Source organism: Aedes aegypti, chromosome 1, assembly GCF_002204515.2.
Source record: "Aedes aegypti strain LVP_AGWG chromosome 1, AaegL5.0 Primary Assembly, whole genome shotgun sequence".
In the NCBI taxonomy this organism is placed as follows: domain Eukaryota; kingdom Metazoa; phylum Arthropoda; class Insecta; order Diptera; family Culicidae; genus Aedes; species Aedes aegypti.
Genome location: NC_035107.1, coordinates 100,559,024 through 100,578,494, shown reverse-complemented (window position 1 = coordinate 100,578,494; position 19,471 = coordinate 100,559,024).

Here is a 19,471-nt window from a genome sequence, read left to right as displayed (position 1 = left end):
AGTATGTGCGCTAACACACACAATGTTGATACTTTTGCAATAGAAACACTTTCGACTAGCCATAAAATTAATGTTTACTTGAAAATACACATTGGCAAATAACCCAAAACAAGTTCAATTATAATGTATTCAAAAAATGTTTTTTTTTGTAAAACTGAGATCAAATGAGAAATATTGTTGATTCATTTCGCGTGTTTAGGCATATTTCACATCATTTAAAAGGGGGACGGACCTGGTGTAGTGGTTAGAACACTCGCCTCTCACGCCGAGGACCTGGGATCGAATCCCATCCCCGACATAGTCACTTATGACGTAAAAAGTTATAGTGACGACTTCCTTCGGAAGGGAAGTAAAGCCGTTGGTCCCGAGATGAACTAGCCTAGGGTTAAAAATCTCGTTAATAAAGTCAAACCAACCAACATCATTTAAAGCTCGTATATGCATATTTGGAAATTTTTTCCCGTGAGATACTGTATGGGTTGAACTTTTGCCCCACTATGAACCAATTATAGTTTCCAAACTTTTATGCAATTATAAATAAAAAAACTTCTCCTCAAAGAATCTTTACGATTAGCCTTGCTACCCTTTATATAAGAAATGAAACAAAAATATTAAATTTTGTTTCATGAGATAAAATTGAGATCTAAAATTACAATTTTGCCATCAAAAACCACCAAGACAATATAACATATTCAACTTCCAACCGATTGTTTTCAGTTTTTGAGTGAAAGTTTCTTAATACTCGAACAGCATTTGATCTATCATGATATTCATAACATGTGTTTCAATCCAGATAGAATTTTAAAAATAATCTTTGCCCGCTTTACTGTATGAGATTACCTGCACACAAATAATCAGTAAAATTCAGTTAAATAAATAATGTGAAAAGTTATTTAATATAAAATTTGGTTTATAGCGTACGTTTCGTACTACAAAAAGGGAAGATACATCCTGTCATCGTCAAACCTGATCCACCAACTATTAACGTCTATGATGATGACACAAATGATGGCAGTGATTACGATGTACCGCTCACCTCTCCCTGTACACATTTCCGTTGAACCCCTCAAATGAAAGCAATTTTGCTGCGAATAACAGTGTAATAACTGCCAATTTCCAGCGTATTATACGTCTACGTATCCCAACTATCATACCTCCACCGGGAGATAGGTAGGCGCCATACAAGAATCTCGAAAGAAAAACTTTCCGCCGAGAGAAATCTGGATCATCCACCGAGAGCACCCATCAGGAAGTGGGTGTCTTTCGGAAAGAAAATAGAACGAAAGTATAATAATTTCCGGCTTATTTAAACTTTTGCGAACAAGTTTCTGATTAAGGTTCACGGAAGACACGGCGCGACCAACAAGTTGAAAGTTCAGGGCATCCAACCCCGGTTGCAATGGGGAGGGTTACATTACCGAAACGGTTGCGGTAATGGCGGAAGTACTAAATCAGGCACACGGCACTTTTTCCTTCGAATAACCGAAGAGACACGGGAGGTGATCTTCAAAGTAAGATGGTACTCATACTTCGAAGGGTAAAGTAAGGTGGGGTAAAAGTTTGACCATAGTGGAGTAATGAACATTGTGGCTCAAAATAAACAAATACTATTCTGTGGAAGTTTGATCTATTGGCTACAGTTATGTTTAACCAACTTTTTGTATTTATATTTATCCGTATTTAGTTATAGTATATTTATCCGTATTTAGTTAGAGTGATTTGAACAATTATTGTCTAAGGTGAGGCAAATGTCAGAAACAGGTGTAAGAAAAAACTGAAGATAAAATTTAATTTAAAAAAAATCGTCCAAAATATGGTTAACTATAATGTATTCAAATTTTTTTTTTTGTAAAACTTGATTATTTTCTGACGTGCACAAGCATATTTCGACGAAATATTACCTTTAAATTGTGCTATGTAGACACTTTCTAACTTCATCAATTTCTTCTAAAATGAAAGGCGTACTACTGTACCCTTACATAAAATTTCAAATAAGCTTTTTATATAAATTTTATTCCATATGATGGTAGGTGAATCAAAAATTAAATTTTGTATGTCAAAAACAGTATATAGTCAAAATTTTCCAAATCTTACTCGAATGGCATTTGTTACACCCTGACATTTTTAACATTTGTTTTGACATGAACCAGAAATCTATAAAACAAACTTTCACTCCAGCTTGCACTACATTTCGCAGAAAAGTCTGAAAATCCCTACATCTCGCCCTCTAATAGTTTCCCTTCGCGACAAAGTTTTTCTCCCGGGGGATCACTTTCGCCGTTTTCCTTGGCGGGCGGGGGTCCCTTTGTGGTAGCGCATCAACGCTCTTTTGGAAGACCAAAAGCACTTTTGCTCTTACTGCACTCTTGAAACCTTTGGCAAAGCATCAGCAGCCGTTTGCATTGCGACGAATTGATTCCGATTGGCGCGGGTGGATGAGTGGATGTCTAACGATGTGTAACGATGTCAAGGTGTGTCTAAAACCTTTATGAATAAAAAATACCATCAATTGTTCACCCATTATTCAAAGTTATGGTATCTTAACATCCTCTCCACAATTTTGAAAATATTTTATTGAGGGATAGGAAAGTAACTTTTATTTGAATGTTTGGAGCTGTTTTCAAACGATATTTCCATTTTTTGATAAAATTCCTGTACTGTGCATAATATACGGTTCACAAACAAATCAAAAAGAGCATCAAGTTCACATTTAACATTTGAAAGATGCTACATTTGAACCTTTCCAAAGTAAATTTAAAGTCATATAGTAGTTTGTTTATTTACCATGATAGGGTCTTAAAGGCCTGTCCAGAATTAAGTACCAAACGTTTGAATATAGGGCAGAAACACACGTTTACGCTATTTCTAAATGTTTCTCGTTTGTTAAGTCCAAAAACAAGCATTTTTCTTGTATTTTGAGATTTTGTCGCACCCTTTCTAAATCAAATTTGAGGGGGAAAGCAGCACGAGCACGTTCTATCGTGTTATTCAATAAAAAACAAGATCTTATCACAAATTTTAGGACTCTATTAGCATGTAGCCAATATATATCTTGCTGCCATCTTGAATTTTGTCCAAAATTCGTATTTTCACTACTGGGGTACACAGGGATTTTTTAGAAGTTCTTCTAGTGATACCTACAATACCCGTCATACATACGGACTCACTAAAATTAGTATTGCAACACTCAGCTGGATATTGAATCACCCCCAAAAAGTTAGGCATCACCTCAAAACAGGTAAATTCACATTGCTATATCTCGAGATCCTTACGACTTGCAAAGAAGCGATCTTCAGCAAAGTTGTTCAGGGGATCAAGGACATCCGGAAAGCGAACAGTTTAGTTCGCGATTTTGCCGCTAGGTGGCGCTAGTGAGCATTTAAAATTGAGCATTTTAAACTAGTTCTAGCTTGTCATTCATGCTGTTCAGAAAGCCTTTAGTATTTGGAAGTTGAAATGATTAGGGACGGAATCATATTAAATTAAAGTGATTCAGGTCTGATCAATTCTATATTCAAGTGTATCAGATCTGATTCATATTCTAGTGATTCTGGTATGACTTACTCCATGTGCGAGTGATTATGTCAGGACTCATATTCATCATATTCAAATTATTTAATTCAGAATCTCTTCATATAAGGTACAGTGGGGGAAGTGTATCAGTGGGGTAAGTGGATCATTTGTCAATATAAAGCCTAAATACTTGGATATGTTGAATGTTTTCGCACCATTGCTTCGTTTTAGTTTATATTCTTACGCCCACACTGATACTATTGCAAAAATGGTACTACACGTACACTAACACAAGCAAACTTGTTAGCTGCAAAAAGTAATTAATTTGAAAATTGTTTTCCATCAATCAAAAATCCATTGTATCTCTGTCTAAAATCAAATTCTATTATTTTTTTCGACACGTGGTGAGCATTTCAGTTCTTATTGAATGAATCACAATGAAAAATATGTCATTTTTATGAAAAAAATACAAATATATTGGACATGGTACACTTACCCCTACTTTTTAGTGGGGTGGGGTAAGTGGATCAAGAATAATTATCATTTATTGGCAGACTGCTTAGGAGAATTTTTATAAGCTTTAATATCCGCAAATGTTGTTTTCCTTTATTTTGTTCCATTCCCAGCTTGAATTTGTTAAATTGACCATAGAAAATTTGAATTAATCCACCTAAAAGTTTTTTTTAACCTTTCTGGTATAAGAGAAATATAAAAAGAATAATAATTTCAAAATTCACACGAAAATTTTCGTGGTTTATCTAAGCTGAGTTGTAAAAGAGCAAAATATACTAATTTTCTAATCGAAAGCATAGTCTCGTACATGATTTGACCATATAAATTGTTCTAGACAGATGATACACATATATTCATAAATAAAACAGAAGGATTTCAGTTTGTTATTCAAAAGTAAATGTAACTAATATTTTTAAACCAAGAGTGCTTTTCGAAAATATCGTTAGGAATAATCCTACAATACTTTTGTATAACTTATGCGTATAAATGGATGAATTTTCTCCAAATTTTTCTAGTTACAATGTTTTTTTTGGTCTAATTAGTATGAACTAATATATACATACTTTTTATTATATTTTGATTAAATATAGATACTTTTTAATTTTAAAGTAATAAAATGTAACATTACTAGCACTTATAACAAGTGCGAGGGTAATATCATTCTTAATAAACATAATCATACTACATTTGTTTCGAGAACAGATTTTTTTTTAATGGTGATCCACTTACCCCACCATGGTGCGGCAAGTGGATCATTTGGTGCAAATGTTTAAGTCTCTCATTCTCAATACATAACAATCAGAAAAATCGAAATAAATGACGATTTGAAGTATAATAGTCCCTTACTTGTTATCCACAGAAAAAAGTTTGAGTTAAACTATTCACGTTAGTTGTACATAACAATGAAGTTAACTATTGGTTTTTCTGTATCCACTTACCCCACGGTACCTTACAAGTGGTTCAAGTTTGATTGACTTCTTATCCAAGTGATTGATGTCTGATTCTTTCTATATTCATGTCCTTCGAGTTTGATTAGCTCTATATTCAAGTAATTCAGGTTTGACTTGAATATGGAGCCAAAAAAATCATATCAAATTCACTCCATGTTCAAGTGACTCAGGATAGATTCGTTTTATATTCAAAAGATTCAAGTTTCGTTCGCTCCATACCCGCAAGTGTTTTAAATCAGATTCACTGTATAATTTAGTGATTCAGAATTGATTCACTTCATATTCAAGTGATTCAGTTTGCTCCATATCCAAGTGATTCTTACCTGATTCACTCATATACGACTGTTTCAGGTTTGATTCACTTAATGTTCAAATGATTTCAAGTGATTCATGCTTGATTCACTTCATTTTCAAATGGTTCAAGTTTGATTCACTTTATGTACAAGAGTTCCAGGTCTGATTTATTTCATTTTAAAGAGATTTAGGATTATTACAGTGATTTATGTTTGATTCGCTCCATATTCAAGTGATTCAGGTTTGATTCGCTATATATTCAAGTGCTGCAGGTCTGAATCACTTCATATTCACCTATTTCAAGTACGAATTACTTGATATTCAAGTTGTTCAGGTTTAATTCATCTAGAATGTAGGTGCATTTTCAACTTTTTCAGATATGACTCCATGCTCATGATGGTTAGGGCTGATTCACTTTATTTTCAAGTGATTCATGCTTGAATCACTTTATGTACGTGTTTCTAGTTTGATTAGTTCAATATCCAAGTGATTGATGTTTGATTTTTGAAGTAAATTTAAGGCATTAAGGTCTCATTCACTTTATATTCAAATGTTTCAGATTTGATTAACTCCATATCCCAGTGACTCATGTCCAATTCAATTCATATTCAAGTGTTTCAGGTGAGATTCACTTCATGCCCTTGACTTTCTGAACAACTTTGCAGAAGACGCAAAATTTCGATTAAATCTAGATTGAACTGTAAGACTCGAACTTTCATTCTCTTGTGGATTAAAAGATAGAACTAGTTTGAAATACTTAATTTTCAATGCTCACTAGCGCCACATAGCGGCAAAATCTCGAACCAAACCGTTTGTTTTCCGGATGTCCTTGGCCTTCTGAACAACTTTGCCAAAGACTCGAACTTTCTATCTCTTGTGGATCACAAGCTAGAACTTTTTTGAAATACTCAATTTTACATGCTCACTACAAAATCGCGAACTAAACTATTTGTCTTCCAGATGTCCTTGATCTTCTGAACAACTTTGCCGAAGACCTGAACTTTCTATCTCCTGTGAATCACAAGCTAGAACTAGTTCAAAATGCTCAATTTTACATGCTCACTACCGCCACCTAGCGGCAAAATCGCGAACCAAACTGCTTGCCTTCCGGATGTCCTTTATCCCCTGAACAACTTTGCTGAAGATCGCTTCTTTGCAAGTCGTGAGGATTTCGAGATATAGCAATGTGAATTTACCTGTTTTGAGGTGATGCTAAACTTTTCAGGGTGATTCAATATTCAGCTGAGTGTTGCAATACTTATTTTAGTGAGTCCGTATTTATGACGGGTAGTGTATATTAATTAAAGAGAATACGGACCGGAACAATCGGCAAAGACCACAGCTACGAAAATGGACTTGCGATTGGAAACTCGGTACGTGGAACTGCAAATCTCTCAACTTCATCGGAAGCACACGCATACTCTCCGATGTACTGAAGATCCGCGGTTTCGACATCGTAGCGCTGCAGGAGGTGTGCTGGACAGGTTCGATGGTGCGAACGTTTAGAGGTAATCATACCATCTACCAGAGCTGCGGCAACACACGTGAGCTGGGAACAGCTTTTATAGTGATGGGTGATATGCAGAGGCGCGTGATCGGGTGGTGGCCGATCAACGAAAGAATGTGCAAGTTGAGGCTCAAAGGCCGGTTCTTCAACTTCAGCATCATAAACGTGCATAGTCCTCACTCCGGAAGCACTGATGATGACAAGGACGCATTTTACGCGCAGCTCGAACGCGAGTACGACCGCTGCCCAAGCCACGACGTCAAGATCATCATTGGAGACTAAAATGCTCAGGTTGGCCAGGAGGAGGAGTTCGGACCGACGATTGGAAAGTTCAGCACCCACCGGCTAACGAATGAGAACGGCCTACGACTGATAGATTTTGCCGCCTCCAAGAACATGGCCATTCGCAGCACCTACTTCCAGCACAGCCTCCCGTATCGATACACCTGGAGATCACCACTGCAGACGGAATCACAAATCGACCACGTTTTGATCGATGGACGGCACTTCTCCGATATTACCGACGTCAGAACCTATCGTGGCGCTAACATTGACTCCGACCACTACCTAGTGATGGTGAAACTGCGCCAAAAACTATCCGTCATTAACGATGTACGGTATCGACGCCCGCCTCGGTATAACCTAGCGCGACTGGCCCAACCGAACGTCGCTGCCGCATACGCGTCCTCTTGAGGACTGCTGGAGCAACATAAAAACAACCATCAACAACGCAGCCGAGAGCATCGTCGGGTACGTGGAAAGGAGGACATGTGACGATTGGTTCGACGATGAATGCAGGCAGGTTTTGGAGGGCGACAAACTGGAATGTGAAAATTATCGTGCGATCACTATCCTGAATGCCGCCTACAAAGTGCTATCCCAGATTATCTTCCGTCGTCTATCACCAATAACAAATGAGTTTGTGGGAAGTTATCAAGCTGGTTTCATCAACGGCCGCTCGACAACGGACCAAATCTTCACTGTACGGCAAATCCTCCAGAAATGACGTGAATACCAAGTCCCAACGCATCACTTGTTCATCGATTTCAAAGCGGCTTATGATAGCATCGACCGCAAAGAGCTATGGAAAATCATGGACGAGTACAGCTTTCCCGGGAAGCTCACAAGACTAATAAGAGCAACGATGGACGGTGTGCAGAATAGCGTGAAGATTTCGGGTGAACATTCCATTTCGTTCGAATCCCGCCGGGGACTTCGACAGGGTGATGGACTTTCGTGCCTGCTGTTCAACATCGCGCTAGAAGGTGTCATGCGGAGAGCCGGGTTCAATAACCGAGGTACGATTTTCACAAGATCCAGCCAATTTGTTTGCTACGCGGATGATATGGATATTGTCGGCAGAACATTTGGAACGGTGGCAGACCTGTACACCCACCTGAAACGTGAAGCGACAAAAGTCGGCCTAATGGTGAATGCGTCAAAAACAAAGTACATGCTGATAGGCGGAACCGGGCGCGACAGAGCCCGCCTGGGAAGCAGTGCACATTGGGGAATTCCGAACCCAAAGGTGGAAAAAATAGATAACTTCCACAATAGAAAGATAAAAAATAAGTTTTATAGCTCATTCGAAAGGAAATTTTCTCAGGAATTGATTGGTGATGGTTTCATGAATGTGGGGCCACTCTGGAATAGGCTGTGGTGCCCGTTTTGCCCCGATTCCTTGAAAATTTTAGATTTTCATGTTGTTTTGAGTAAAACTATTTTATTGTGGAGATTATTTCCCATGAAATCCATCATTTCTAGTCCATTCAACAATGTTTCACAGAGAACGTTATAAAAAGATGGAAATTTAGGGGATTATGGGGCCAAATGTTCAATGAAATATTTTTGAAGAGGAATTTTTGTTTTAGATTTTTTCAACGTGTTTTTATATTGAAATAAATTTTTAAATAGTCTAATAATCATAAATATAGCTTGCAGAAATAAGTTGTATTCAAATTTTTAGAATATGTATGATCATTATTTATGCTCTATGCAACATATTGTGGATAATTTACCTTCTTATATCACAAATTCCAAACATTTCCAAACGATGTGCGATAGTTTGGGTAAACTATATTGATCTAAATGATCGATTGCCGTTAGCCTCATTGATAGGAGATAGTGGGAGCATATAGTTTTTTGGCTATTTTTGCCCCAATTCCCCTAAAAACGATTTCTTTCATAATTAATTGAACAGATATCTCCGAATTAAATTTATTATGTACTAAATTGTTTATTCAGTTGATACAGTATTTAAATTCTAAAACATAGGAGATTATGGGGATCTTTTACACATAAATAAAAAAAAATACTCAAAAATGGATCCATTAAGTAATCATCTGCAGTTTTTTTTTCTGATTGAAACAAATCACTCAGAATTAAATTAGTTACACAATCATACCTGATGAAATTTCATGAGAATAAAATTGCATTTTAAAGAAATTTCATGAGAATAAAATTGCATGGAAGTGCCTAAGTAGCTCTGCCTGTACCCTACTACTGAAAAAGTGATCATAAACAAACAAAGTCTTCCATATATTATTCTTCATAATGGCACATTTTTATTGAAGACTAGTGGTCCCGGCAAACTTCGTCTTGCCATCAAGTAGGCTGTTGAAAAACGCTTTTGATCGTCCCATATAAAATGACAGTTTAGTTCGCGCTCGTTTTTTCAACTTTCCCGGTGAATATCCTGGGATTTTTATACACACGAACACGTCGGAACCCCTGACGAACAAAACTGAGAAAGAATCTTTCGAATCCGTTGACCCGTTCGTAAGCCATTTCGTGACATACAAACACCATTCCATTTTTATTTATATAGATGTAGTAGTTAATAATGCTTAATTCAAAATAAATTGACGCTTATATTGAGCTGTTCGGTAATCCAATCCGCATGGTTATAAAATTATTTAACTCATTACAAATTCACGTGCTCGGCTGGGATTTGAACCCAGGACTCTTGTATGCTAGACGAGCGCTTAACCAACTAAGCTACCGAGCCCGTAAAGCGCTCGTCTAGCATACAAATCCCGTCTAGGTTCAAATCCCAGCCGAGCTCGTGGATTTTTTTCATATTCCCACCCATAATTTGTCGATCTTTACCACGCGTAATGAGTTAATTAATTTAAATTTCTTCATGTTATGCATTTTAGAAGGCTCTTGAACATGCTTGAAATTCAGTCAAACAGATGTAACCATAATCACTGTTTACAATATTAACAAAGTATAGTTCACCATGAGGAACATTGATGTCAACCAACAAGCAATCTGTTAACAGCAAATGTAGAGGCAACATAACAAACATAGCAACTATAAATTATACTAATGAAATGAATGATCGATTTTGGAAAAACCTAGAATTGAGCATTATAAACAACTGCATTATCACTTTTATGATAACTTTTTCTGTAGTGTATGATGGCAATGGGAATATTTTATACCAAATATTCATAAAAAGACAAAATTATTTCCCGAATAATTTCTTGTAAAATGCATTTTGACTCTCACGAAATTGCTACAGTAATGATTGAATAACTAACCGGATCCTGAGTAATTTTTTGCAATCAGAAAAAACGGCTGAGGATTTCTTTGTAGATTCATTTTTGATTTTTTTTATTTGGTTTTTATTTTGTTTATGTGTAAAAGATCCCCAAAATCTCCTATGTTTTATGATTTAAATATTGTATCAGATACAGAATAAACAATTCAGTACACAATAAATTTGATTTGGGAAAAAAGTTGAATTAATTACGAAAGAAATCGTGTTTAGGGGAATTGGGGCAAAAATAGCCAAAAAACTATATGCTCCCACTATCTCCTATCAATGAGGCTAACGGAAATCGTTCATTTAGATCAATATAGTTTACGCAAACTATCGCACATCGTTTGGAAATGTTTGGAATTTGTGATATAAGAAGGTAAATTAGTCACAATATGTTGCATAGAGCATAAATAATTATCATACATATTCTACAAATTTTACTACAACTTATTTCTGCAAGCTGTATTCATGATAATTAGACTATTTAAGAATTTATTTCAATAAAATAACACGTTGAAAAAATTTAAAACAAAAATTCCTCGTCAAAAATATTTCATTGAACATTTGACCCCATAATCCCCTAAATTTCCATCTTTTTATAACGTTCTCTGTGAAACATTGTTAAATGGACTAGAAATGATGGATTTCATGGGAAATAATCTTCACAATAAAATAGTTTTAGTCAAAACAACATGAAAATCTTAAATTATCAAGGAATTGGGGAAAAACGAGCACCATAGCTTATCCCAGAGTGGCCCCACATTCATGAAACCATCACCAATCGATTCCTGAGAAAATTTCCTTTCGAATGAGCTATAAAACTTATTTCTTATCTTTCTATTGTGAAATTTTTCAATTTTTTCCACCTTTGGGGTCGGAATTCCCCAATGTGCAGTGCTACGATAGACGGGGATACTTTTGAGGTGGTTGATGAGTTCGTCTACCTCGGATCCTTGTTAACGGCTGATAACAACGTTAGTCGTGAAATACGGAGACGCATCATCAGTGTAAGTCGCGCCTACTATGGGCTCCAGAAGAAGCTGCGGTCGAAAAAGATTCACCCTCGCACCAAATGTACCATGTACAAAACGCTTATAAGACCGGTGGTCCTCTATGGACATGAAGCATGGGCCATGCTGGAAAAGGACCTGCAAGCACTTGGAGTGTTCGAACGAAGGGTGCTTAGAACGATCTTTGGTGGAGTACAGGAAAACGGTGTGTGGCGGCGGAAAATGAACCACGAGCTCGCTAGGCTCTACGGCGAACCCAGTATCCAGAACGTTGCGAAAGCCGGAAGGGTGCGCTGGGCAGGGCATGTTGCAAGACTACCGGACAACAATCCTGCAAAGATGGTGTTCTCGTCGAATCCGGTTGACACAAGAAGGCGAGGAGCACAGCGAGCGAGGTGGCTTGATCAGGTGCAACAAGATCTGGAGAACATGGGCCAAAATCGAAGTTGGAGAGACACAGCCATGGACCTAGGAAATTGGCGTAACATCGTTAACGAGGTTTTATCAAATTAATTGATGTAATACCAACTAAATAAATAAGTAGTATATTAATTCTACCAGAATGTATTGCCAGCGATTTTTCAAGGGATTCTTCTTCTTCCTTACAACGTCTTCACTGGGATATAGCCTGCTTCTCAACTTAGTGTTCTTAAGAGCACTTCCACAGCTCTTAACTGAGAGCTTTCTTTGCCAAAGTTACCATTTTCGCATTCGTATATCGTGTGGCAGGTACGATGTACTCAATGCCGACCTAGAATTGAACCCAGATACCATCAGCATGGCTTTGCTCTGTAGCCGCTGACTCTAACCTCTCAACTAAGGAAGGTCCCCAAAGGATAGATAGAGGAATTTCTCCAGAATTTGCCCCAGGATATCCGAGAGCACATCAACGCTACTAGTTCGAGTAACTTTTCAGAGTTCCAGTTTCCAGTTTTTTTTTTCTAGGGTATTTCCAGAGACTGTGCAAGTATTTCCTCAGATAATTTTCCACTGCTCCTTCAACCGATTTCTTCAATTGTTATTCTAGGAGATCTAACAACGATTTAAGCGACATCTTTCCGTTCCAAGAAATTCCATGGTTTATTCTAAAATTTTCGAAGAAACTCGTTCAGGGTTTTTTCCTAATTTTCGACGTTGATTTCTTCAAGCCATGTTCCCATACAAAATGTTCAACTTTAGAGAGCTATATCTCCATCGTTTCTCAACCGATTCTTATTGTTTTTTCTGTGACGAACTACAAATTACATTAATTTTTGTTAACTATTGAAAAAACTGTGTGAAAATTAATGGTTTAAGAAGTTACAGATAGGTTGAATTTTGACATAAAAAATGCACCCTGCCTTGTTCCTGAAAGCAATCTGGACGAGATTATTGAAACAGAAACATGAATGTTACTAATATCCATTCTACGAAATATGCCGTAACTACGATTACGCTAGTGTAAACTTTGAAAAAAAAAATCGGTAAGTTAAGAACGGTTTCTTTATTTTTTCTCTCTGACAAAGCAAAGCATTTCATAACAAATAATTGACTGCAGTCAAAAAGGCAAACAAAAAAACATGATCAATAAATATGGCTTGTTGTTTTGTAGAATACGCAAATAAGCTTCTTATCATTTTTATTTAAAATGAGCTTTGGTTGTGTTCTAAAAGTTGAACTCAAAATATGTTATCAACCAACGGAAATTTACAGGACTCTGAAGCATCTTTCTAGGAATCCACGGGATCCCACCTATGATTCTCAGGATCTCGCTGTGTGTTCCATTAGGATTTGACATCTTCAGATTCCACTGAGTTGTTGCTGAAAATTTTCAAGTCTCCTATGAACATTTCCGACCAATTGGTGGGAAAATTTTGAAAATCTACCGATAAATGGCTGAGTTAATACCGTTTTGATTCATATTACGGACAGCTTCAAATTCCGGACACTCTCGTTTGTATGGGAAACATTTCACACGAAATGTTTCAATTTTCGCCATCCAAAAGTTCTCATTTTCGAGGCTCATTTTATTAGGTTTTTTCCATAAATATCATTGCAAATTTATAATGCCCAACTACCTTAGACGTCTCTTAAGTGGTTGAACGATTTCAATTGATGATTTGACTGTTCCATTAATGATTATCATGAGCTGTCCGTAATTCGAATCAAAGCGTCCGGAATATGAGGCAAAAGAGAGGGAGCGTCCGGAATAAGAATCATGAAAAGGCCACACGTTTTGATTTATTTAAAATTATTCAAGTTGCGGACGCGTATTCTTTACCCACCATCCGAAAGTTAAGGGCTTCCGACGCTCGATAACGTTAAAAAATCATACAGAATGATTTATTTTGTATGGTTCAAGCTGGGTTATACTTCACTGAGGCCTTAAGTGTCCGTAATATGAATCAAAACGGTAGTATTCAAAATACTATACATAATTTCGTGACGGTCGCAACATTTTAGATTTTCAATTGGCACCCAGTATATTAGTATAGTTAACGTCAAAAAACGTTTGTAGATAGGTATGAGTAAGATGTCCCGAAAGATCCCACGTACGCAGCCAACAAAACCCTATAGACGGATGGACGAAGAGGGGTCAACGGCCAAAGATTCGGGGTCAATGATCACCAGAACGCCACTGCATTAGACTGGTGATCATTGGAGAAGAACTTCGTTGTTGAGAGCTAAGAGCAAGTGCTGTGAAATAATGAATTGAGTTCTGAAGTAGAGAGGAGGAAAGTGTGAAGGACAACTGGACTTTCAGGTAAACCTGGACCTAAATTACCCCGAAGCAAGCCCAACTGAGCAGTTCCTCGCGGTTTTTTTTATTTGAAATCACCATTGAAGATTGCGATCTTCGTTGAACCTACTCGCCAGTAGTGTGTCCCTAAAGCCCTGTACCGAGTTCGAGCTTCAAGTGCGCCACAAAAACCAGGTTTTACCAGTGAATCAACGGATCACTGAAGCATCGAGTCCGTCACCACACTCGAGGGGTGCACTGGACATTCAGGAGGTCCACGAGAGGCTGCAGCCGAAGTAGGAGAGAAGTGAAGAACCGGTCGTCCACCCCCTGGTCAAGAGAGAAGGAGAATTTTAGGCGGTCGGTGAAGGAACAGCGGACTTGGTGCTGCAGTGCGCGGGGCCCCGAAGAAGATAAGACTATGTAAGGTAGGAGTAGTTGTAAGAAAGTGGGAGGCGTCGTCCGGTGTTGAGGACGGACTCAAGGATAGAGAAGGGAAAATCAGGAGTAGAAGAAGTAGGACGTCAAGGAAGTGGACATAGAAGTGTACACGAGACCACGAAATAGAGGGAGTTTTACTGGAGTCTATCTATGAGTGTTTTCTTTCGCGGAGTGTCACGAGCGAAGCAACGACCCTGAGACTTGGAGACGGGGGTCTCATCTAGGCTGGGAGTAACACGGCCTGCACTTATCATTCTTAAGGACTGTTCATTCAAGAAAGTGGACACTTAATTGTTAACATTTTGGTGTGAAGATCTCGAGAAAAAAAATGTTTCAGTGTGTACTCAAGTGTTTGAAAGTCGCATTTGTTGAAACATGGCAAATTCCACCAATTTACCCAGAACTACGCCCCATTGGAAAATATTAGGTAATAATCAAATGGCATCTTAAGAAGAATGGGGGAGTAGCAAGTTCCATCGATTTTTTCAAGAAAATGTGGTCAGTAGCACAACGAAAAGTTACGAAGAAAGTTGTGCAATACCCGATGGGAGGGATCAACAGAAAAGTCAGAGCATTCTCCAGAAATACTCAATAAATGTTCAAACTTGTGTGTATTTGGTCTAAATTACCTTGATTTTCATGTATTTCAAGAGAACTCATGAATTTGTTCGAAAATAAACAGTCTCCTTTAAAAATACGTGTCCTCTTTCTTAAATGAACAGTCCTTAGTTGACATATTTAACAATTGTTTCAATTGTAAAAATGCTAAAGTTGTACATATTCTAAAACCAGACAAATATCCTGCAGATGCTTCCAGATATAACCCAATCAGTTTGCTTACCTTCATCAGTAAACTTTTTGAAGAGGCCATTTTGAACATAATGATGGAGCACATCGAAGAAAATTCATTTTTTGCCAATGAACAGTTCCGATTACGACATGGACACTCGACCACTCATCAAATTTTACGTGTAACAAATTTGATACATTCCAACAAATCTGAAGGCTATTCCACTTATCTTGCTCTTCTAAACATAGAAATAGCATTTTACAGCGTTTGGCATGAAGGCTTGCTTGTAAAATCAAAAAACCTTAAATTTCCAACATGCATTGTTAGAATAATCTAGAGTTATTTGTCAAATCGTACACTTCAGGTTTAACTAGATATATGAAATAACTAGATATATGAAATGAATGTAATGTTTGAAATGATACTAATGAAGGAATTACATTTTCGATTCTTTTTTTCGGTAATAACAGTTTTGGACACACTGTGACCAATCTGTTGGTTGGTCGTGGCGGAATACATTCGAAAGACTGCCAACCGGTGTGCACTACACCATAGTGCTGTATCTACACAGGAAGCGATTGCGGAGTTTGGAAGAAAGGTCGCGTTCGTTTCAAAAAGCAGCCGAGTGGCGAATGTGTGCAACGATCCAACTATACACGATGTGCTTCCGGTAATTGAAGTTCAATAAAAACAACATCATTCACTTTAGGAGGAGTTTTTTCTTCTGGTTAGTCTATTCGTTCACACACGAGATGAGTTCGGGGAAGTCCTGTCGGAAGATGTTTGCTCTGTTGGCATAATGCTCCAATTGTTATGGTGCTCTTTTGGAAAGGTACAATACAACGGAAGTATTTTCACTCTACAGAATCGTTTCGATCATTTTTGATGACACTTTAGAATGGTTTGAATTGGAAACCATTTGAATGACATCTGGTGGTGACAAATTAAAGACACTACCATATCCAGTTCCACGACAACGGCAGGTTGATTCTTGATACGTTGCTCTGCTGATCAACATTCTTCCCCTTTTTAATTTTATGCTTGAATTCAAAATCATCGCCACTCGTGCCATCACCTTGGGCAAAAATAATTCATCACTTTCTTGTGTTTACCCTCCTCCGACAATGTACACTCAATCAGCACCATTATCACAATGAATAGGTAAGGAAGGAACCTTGTACATCTGCAATTGGAAGGCGCCGCTGATGTCGGGCCCAAACAAAAGCAGAAGGAATTTGTACGTGGAAGGTGGAAATTAGACGTCACTTAGGTGTCACTTGCCACACGCGGTCTCTCGAACAAACCCCTCGGTGCTTCGCTTCCTTCGCCCATTAAGAATGCTTTACCGAGGTGCGGCCAAGGCTCGATTTTTTTTTTCAGGGAACCAACACACAGTGATTTGGATGATGATTGCTATGGCAAACTGTCCTCAGGGTACATGAAGAAAATCATCCTCAAACGTGACTGGAGTTTTCGAAGCATTAGGAAAAATCTTCTACTCTTGCAAGAATGAAGAAAAAATCTAAACTTTTATACGATCTACTACAGACGACTTCCAGACTTCGTTTTTGACGGAGAGGCCTGTGTCATCCGTATACCAAGAATTTTGACATCCCTGAGGTATTTCCGGTAAGTCGGATGTGAAAATATTGTATAATATTAGTCCCAAAATGCTGCTTTGAGGAACACCAGCTCTTACAGGAAGTCTTTCAGATCCGGAGTTCTGATAATTATCCTGAAGTGTACGATTTGACAGATAACTTTGAATTATTCTAACAGTGTATGTTGGAAAATTAAAGTTTTTTAATTTTACCATCAAACCTTCATGCCAAACACTGTCGAATGCTTTTTCTATGTCTAGAAGAGCAAGACCAGTAGAAGCAAACTGATTCGACGATAGCTAGAAACTTCTGCAGGATTTATGTCTGGTTTTAAAATTGGTACAACCTTAGCATTTTTCCATTTGTCAGGAAAATATGCTAATTGAAAATATTTGTTAAATATTTGTTAATGTCAACTAAAAATGATAAGCTACTTTCTGGAAGTTTCTGAGTGACTTGATTTTCAATTGGATTAGTAAGTCCTGAATTAAAATTGTGCGCGTTTTCAAACTGCATAGCAAATTTTTGAGCTTTTTCGCAATTAGTTAGTAATAATTTGTTTTCCTCATTCAATGCCGTATGTATTGGCTTCTGAGGTTTTTTTTTAAATTTCAGATAATTTCCAAAGGGGCTTAGAGCAAAGGTCCAATTGAGAAATCTTATTTTCAAAATTTTTGTTTCTTAAATCTGCAAAACCTTTCTTAATTTCTTTCAGCAATCCAGCCATATAATTCTCATAGCAGGATCGGGAGTGCGTTAAAATTGCCTTCTCCTCACGTTTTTAAGACGAATCAAGAGTTTAAGATCATCGTCTATAATCACGGATTAAAATTTTACTTCACATTTTGGAATTGCAATCCTCCTGGCTTCAACAAAGGAATTTTCTAAAGTTTCAAGAGCATTGTCAATATCAAGTTTTGTTTGTAAAGAAATGTTAGCATCAAGATTAGAGTCAATAAATGTTTCATATATATTCCAGTCGGCTCAAAAATAATTGAAAGTGGAGCTGATAGGATTGAGAATCGCTTCATGGGGTATTTTAAATGTTACAGGGACATGATCAGAATCAAAATCAGCATGAGTAATCCGTTGGCTACAAAGATGACCAGAGTCGGTTAAGACCATATAAATCGTAGAAGGGTTTCTAGAAGAGGAAAAACACGTAGGGCTATCAGAGTATTGAATTGAGAAATATCCTGAAGAGCACTCATCAAATAAAATTCTGCCGTTGGAATTACTTTGAGAATTATTCCATGACCGATGTTTGGCATTAAAGTCACCAATGACAAAAAAATTTGACTTATTGCGAGTCAATTTTCACAAGTCAGTTTGCAGCAAATTAACTTGCTGTCCAGAGCATTGAAGAGGCAAGTAGGCAGCTATGAAAGTATATTTACCAAGCTGTGTTTCAATTGAAACACCTAAAGTTTCAAAAACTTTAGTTTCAAATGACGATAACAGTTGATGTTTTATACGCCTATGAATGATGATTGCAACTCCCCCACATGCTCCATCAAGTCGATCATTACAATAAACAAAAAAGTTGGAATCTCTTTTGAGTTTGGATCCAGGTTTCAAATACGTTTCGGTAATAACTGATATATGCACGTTATTAGCTGTAAGAAAATTAAACAGCTCGTCCTCTTTACCATTCAGAGAACGAGCATTCCAATTCAAAATATTTAAATTATTATTTGGATCCATTAGAAAAACGTAATCCAATAACAATTTGATTTGTAAATTTTACACCTACTTGGACTGCTTCAGTCATAGTGGTGGCTTTTTGCCATTGCATCAATCATTAGATTCAATTGTTCAGTTAGAAAATTAAAATCAGAGGCAGACATATCATCTGATGATTTCCCATTAGAATTTCCGGTAGACGAAGAAGCGGAGTTACCTGTGGCGGTAGGGTTTTTTTTCCATTTGATTTGAAACAAGTAGAATGGGTACCCATGGATCGAACAGGGGAGGAGTTCGAATTTCCTGCTACGATATCGGCAAAGGATTTTCCGTGGGTAGATACATTCGAAGTTGAAAGATTCGAACGGCTACCCGACGGATTAAAATTAGTTTGTGAATGAGCATGATTATGATCTTCCTGATGGGTATGATTCATGATCAAGCGATCGTTAACTGAAAAATAAGCGTTGTTCGATACTCTATCAGGCAAATTCCGGAAACGACCGTTATCGTAACGGATATTATCTTTCATCTGCCTGGAACGAGCCACAATGTCCCTTTTGCGTGAAGGACAATTCCAAAAATTGGACTTATGGTTAGCCCCGCAATTCGAGCTTAAAAACTTGGTGGTATCTTCCTTCACTGGACAGACGTCTTTGGCGAGAGAAGAACCTCCGCAAATCATGCATTTAGCATCCATGCGGCAATTTTTTGTTCCAAGGTCCCACTTTTGGCACCGAAGGCACTGAGTGGGGTTCTGGTAATTTCCTCCAGGTTTCTGGAAATGTTCCCACGTCATACGGACATCGAACATAAGTTTTGCTTTTTCTAAAGCTTCAATATTATTTAGTTCTTTTTTGTTAAAGTGAACTAAATAATATTCTTGAGAAAGCCCTTTCCGAA